We start from the raw sequence: 6,000 nt of genomic DNA, 5'->3' as shown, positions 1-6,000 counted from the left end.
GTCAACAAAAGCCAAAATTGACAAATGAGATCTAATTAAACTAAAGAGCTTCTGCACAGCAAAGAAACTATCATCAGAGTGAACAGGCAACCTACAGAAAGGGAGAAAATTGTTGCTATCTATCCATCTGACAAAGGACTAATATCCAGAATCTAAAAAGAACTTAAACAAATTTACAAGAAAAAAAACAACCCCATCAAAAAGTGGGCAAAAGATATGAACAGACACTTCTCAAAAGAAGACATTTATGAGGCCAACAAACATATGAAAAAAAGTTCATCATCACTGGTCATTAGAGAAATGCAAATCAAAACCACAATGAGATATCATCTCATGCCAGTTAGAATGGCAATCATTAAAAAGTCAGGAAACAACAGATGCTGGAGAGGATGTGGAGAAATAGGAACACTTTTACACTGTTAGTGAGAGTGTAAATTAGTTCAACCATTGTGGAAGACAGTGTGGTGATTCTTCAAGGATCTAGAACTAGAAATACCATTTGACCCAGCAATCCCATTACTGGGTATATACCCAAGGGATTATAAATCATTCTACTATGAAGATACATGCACAGGTATGTTTACTGCAGCACTGTTCACAATAGCAAAAAAGACTTGGAACCAACCCAAATGCCCATCAATGATAGCCTGGATAAAGAAAATGTGGCACATATACACCATGGAATACTATACAGCCATAGAAATGTATGAGTTCATGTCCTTTGCAGGGACATGAGTGAAGCTGGAAACCATCATTCTCAGCAAACTGACACAAGAACAGAAAACCAAACACTGCATGTTCTCACTCATAAGTGGGAGTTGAACAATGAGAACACATGAACACAGGGAGAGGAACATCACATACCGAGGCCTGTCATGTGGTGGGAGGCTAGGGGAGGGATAGCATTAGGAGAAATATCTCATGTAGATGACAGATTGATGGGTGCAGCAAACCACCATGGCACGTGTATACCTATGTAACAAACCTGCATGTTCTGCACATGTATCCCAGAACTTAAAGTATAATAAAAAAAAAAAAAAAAAAAACAATGTCGTAAGGTTCTCATACAAATATTCTATGAGATGAATGTGTGTAAAAGAGAAAACGAAACAAAGATTTCTAGGTCCAATCGAAACTGCCAGTCTAGGACTATAAACCCAAAGCATAACAGATAAAGACCAGTATACACTGAATTGTTCAAACTCAGAATATCTCCCAGATTAGGTGTCAGCAAATTAAGAGCCAAATCCGGCCTGCCGCGTGTTTTTGTAAGTTTTTATTGGAACACAACCGCTCTCATTCATTTGCATGTTGTCTGTGGCTCTCAGGCTACAGCACTGGAGTTAAGTAGCTTTCACCAAGACCCTCTGGCCTGAAAAGCTGAAAATATTTATGAACTGACCCTAATGCACAGGTAGTTTTCTGGATTCCTGGTCTAGAGTAATCATGATAATGACCCCACTACTTATTGAAAGCTTACTGGGTGCCGGGCACAGAGCTGAGCATCTTAGATGCCCTCCCAGCAGTCCCAAGGAGCGGGCACTGCTATTACTCTCCCTAGGCATGTGGAAGCTGAGGCGCAGTGAGGTGAATAGGGATGGAGGCAGGAAGCCACACAAAGGCAAGGTTTGCACCCAGGTCCACTCTGGCTCTTCCACTTACCCCTTTGCAGGAGGAAGACACAGGTTTAGGGTCTGGTCTCGATCATATGAAAAGGGCTAAACTGTGATTCTCAGCTTTGCCACGTGTTAGAATCACCTAGGGAGCTTTAAAAACTAGGGTCCCCTCCTTTCCCATAACCAAAGAGTTTGACTTCATTGGTCTGGTATGGGGTAAAATTGGTCTGGTGTGGGGTAAAATTTTTTTCACAGATCCTCAGGTGATAGTAACGTGCAGCAAAAGATGAGATCCACTGGTCTAAAGAAAGGAAACATAACCAGGGTCCCAAATCCCAGCATAATGGAGAGTCCACTGAGCTCAGGGCCCTTCTGCATGGGTACCATTGAGCGTTCACAGTCAGCCCCTGACCGTGGCTCGTGTCATGGAGGTAGGAATGGATGCACCAGTCCCGAGTCAGGCCCCATAGCATTTCCATCCCCTGATGAAGTGGCCCCAAGATACACAAGCCAGTCGTGTGTGGGGTAGGGTTAATTAGTATAAGGGTACCCCTAAAGGACTGTAGGGGAAAAAATCATTGTTTTAGTTTTAGCCCAGCAGAATTCACCAACATGGTGTCCTATAGGGATCAAGAAAGGCACTTCCCTTTGGAAACAAAGGCATTAACAGAGGAGTACACTAAATCACTAAATGCCTTCTGTCATTCTCAATCTTATTTAATCCTTGAAGCAACTCTATGATGGGGGTTCCGTTAGCAGCCATGTTTTACAGAGGGGGAAACTGAGGCCCAGAAAGGAGAGGCAACGTGCCCAATTCTCCCATTTGTAAATGGCACCTCAAGGCTGGGACGTGGGTCTCCAGGTTCCCAGCCCCAGGACATTATTCGAGGAGGGGCGCTTCTGAAACGCCTCACGCATTGTCTTGTTGGCCTGGAAGATCTTTGTTCTGAGAATGTGTGTTGAAAAATAATGCAGCAGGCATTTCCTTCCCCCTTTATCGAGGCCCTCAGTGTTCTCCGGAGAGAACTAAGTGATCAGGAAAAGGTTACTCTGCAGCAGGGCCCCCCTCGCTGCCATAGGTCTAATAAAACAAAACCCCAGCCAAATTAGGGGCATATTTTATCTAATGGGAGGAAATATATGTGGCATTTCTGCCTAGCCGTTGACCTGCCGCATTTATGCGCAGAGAGTGGGTTCAATACATCACAGGGCAGTTATGCGCCGCTTAAGTGGCCTCGCAGGCGGCGGATGGTGGGGGGACGAGAAGAAAAATCTCAGGCCCTGGTCCCTATCTTCTTGCATTTCCACAGCCTCGCTCTTGTGCCAGCACTTCTAAGGAGTGTCCCAAGGTTTGGGCTTGGCAGAAAGACCTCCCGGCAATCCCAAGACCTGGGTTAGTTCCCCACTGAGTTGTTCACAAGCTCTGTGGCTTTGGCCAGGCCACAGTTCCTCTCCGGGCCTCAGCTTCCTCATCTGTGAATGAAGAGGCTGAGCATCAGCGTCTTCAAACTGGGCTCAGCAAGGATGCAGCAGCTGGCGGGAGAGGCTGATTGCTAAGACCACCTTGGGGAAAAAATCATATCTAAGACTTGAAGCCTGGAGTCTTACATCCACCAGAATCCTGCTGCATGTGTCTGTATAACTCAGGGGTGTCCAAACTATTTGAGCTCACATCCTAAAAAATACAAACATATGCACAGATACATACAAACATACGTATATGAACAAATACACATGCCTATAAATCTTGACCATGCACTCCTGTGTTCATAGATTAAGTACCGTAAAAAATAGACACAAAGATGAAAGTTTGTAAAGGAAGAGCTAAACTATATGCAAAAGTTCTATTTTAAAGTTTTTTTCTTTTTTTTTTTTTTGAGATGAAATTTCACTCTTGTCACCCAGGCTGGAATGCAGTGGTGCAATCTCGGCTCACTACAACCTCCGCCTCTCTGGTTCAAGCAATTCTCCTGCCTCAGCCTCCTGAGTAGCTGAGACTACGGGGACCCACCACTATGCCCGACTCATTTTTGTATTTTTAGTAGAGGCAAAGTTTCACCATGTTGGCCAGGTTGTGTTTGAACTTCTGACCTCAGATGATCCACCCGCCCTGGCCTCCCAAAGTGCAGGGATTACAGGCACGAGCCACCGTGCCAGGCCGAGTTCTATTCAAAGTCTGACACCGCCTCCAGCCCCTGGGACGCTCAATCTCCTTTATCCTCCTCTACTTGTTTCTTTCCAATAAAACGATCACCTTCCAACATATCCTATAGCTTGTTATTTATCATTTTTGCATTCCGTGGGGCTGTGAAATCAGGCTGGAGGGAAAGAAAGACCGGGTACTGGACCTCTACAACTGGAGGTTCCTCCTTTTAACCCACGTGCTTCCCCAGAGGCGGGTCTCAGACAAGTTCCTTTAAACTGGGAAACCAATCCGAGTGCCTCAGGAGAATGGGCTCCAGCCATTTGGGGAATAATCTGAAGACAGTAACCCGGAAGTAGATTCCGTCCAAAGCTGTCTATGGGTAATTGCCTTGATCTTACAGAGCAAGCTCTGGAGCTCTGGATATTTAATGAGACAGAAGGAAGGTACCAGCCAGGCCTATTAGGTGCAGCCGCATCCATTGTCTTATTCAGTCCTCACGACAACTCAGGGAAGTGGGTCTTGTTAATGTTCCTGTTTTAGAGAGGACAACACTGAGGGGGGTCGCTAAGCCTGGAGGACTGAATTCAAACCCATACCTGTCTGACCCCATGCCATGTCCCTGTTGCAACATCTCTCCGCTGACACGAGCAAGGCCCCTTGGCTGTGCTGGGAGCTGGGAGGGTCTGTGTGTGGGAGGCTGACATGTTACAGTCTGGGCTTCTGGGCTTGGGCGTTGGCTGGGGTCCAGGCTCTCTGTCTGCTGCAGCTGGAGGAGGAAGAGTCCACTGATTTAGGGCCCATCTGGATGGACAGCCGACAGGAACCGGGCTGCTCCAGACACTGGGGAGGGTGATAAGCACGGCCCCTGGGTGCCCCTGCATTCCTGGCCAGTGATGCTCAGGGCAGGCGGCTCTGTGGACTACCTCAGCAGGTTTCCCTCTCCCCCAGGCCCTCCCTGCTGGCTGTGGCCTCCCGAGGACCCCAGGAATCAGCAGTAACCCTTTGCTCCAGAGAGCTCTGACCTCACCCCACCCCAGGTTATAAAAGCAAGGGGCCTGGAGGGTGGGCTTGGGGGTGTGGGGGGCTGCTCATCAGAGACAGCCTGAGCTTAGGGACACGGCCCCTGCCCGGGAATATGAAACAACACCCCCGCACCCCTGCAGGAGACATTCCCCAGCCACTTTCTGCTTATTTCATGAAAGACAGGGCCACACCCAACTTTATTCTGCTCTCTATGCTGCGGAAAGTCTTTCTCAGACCCTCATCTGACTGTATCCCTTCTCTGCCTACAGCCTTCCATGGCTCCCTGCTGCCCTCAAGTTAAAAGTCCAAACTCTTTTCTCCTTTGGCTGGAAGATCCTGCCCCTGTTGACCTCCATGCCTCCTTCCTCTATGACCCTCCGGCCCCCACTCCTTTCAGGACCCCCGCCCCCATGCTCTTCAGTTCTATGAAGACCCATCTGGCCCTCAAACACTCCTGTGGTCTGTCCACCACCAGGCTTTCGCACATGCTGATCCCACCACCTGCGACGCTGCTTCCTCTCATCTTCTTCTTCTAAGTCTCGCCTATTCTCTGAGAAGTCTACCTGGGTCACATCCCACCCCCTGCTGGCCCTGGAGCCTCCTGGGGGCTTCCCTCAGCAGCCCTGATCACTCCGGGTGGAACTGTCAATTTCTTCATCCATCTCCCCACTAGGCTGGGGATCCATGAGACAGGCATGGTGCCTGCGTGCCTTGTCACTATGTCACCTTCAGTGCCTAGCACAGGGTCTGGCACACAGTGGGTGTCCAGTACATACCCATATTCAATGCGCATACTCAAAACTCCAGTCCACGTGCAAACCCTTGCGCCTTTGCTGTCAGCCCGGTTCCTGTCGGCTGTCCATCCAGATGGGCCCTAAATCAGTGGACTCTTCCTCCTCCAGCTGCAGCGGACACAGAGCCTGGACCCCAGCCAACGCCCATGTGAAGGGCGTTGTGGTTGGCAATGGTAGCACAGACTCATCCATGGTGACAGCTCAGTTTGTAGCACGCCCTTGCTTCAGCGATAGAAGCAGCAGTAGCCGTAGTGATCATCACTTCTAGTGAGCTCTAGGATGTACGGACATTTTTCTAGGCACTTTAAATAGTCACTACTTTCATTTCCACGCAATGAGGCAAGTACTATTATTAGTCCCAGTTTACGGATGAGGAAAGTAAAGCCCAGAGAGGTCAAGGTACTTGTCCAGGGTCACACAG

This window comes from Cebus imitator, unplaced genomic scaffold (genome assembly GCF_001604975.1).
Source record: "Cebus imitator isolate Cc_AM_T3 unplaced genomic scaffold, Cebus_imitator-1.0 Scaffold237, whole genome shotgun sequence".
NCBI lineage: Eukaryota > Metazoa > Chordata > Mammalia > Primates > Cebidae > Cebus > Cebus imitator.
This window is presented reverse-complemented; position numbering follows the sequence as displayed.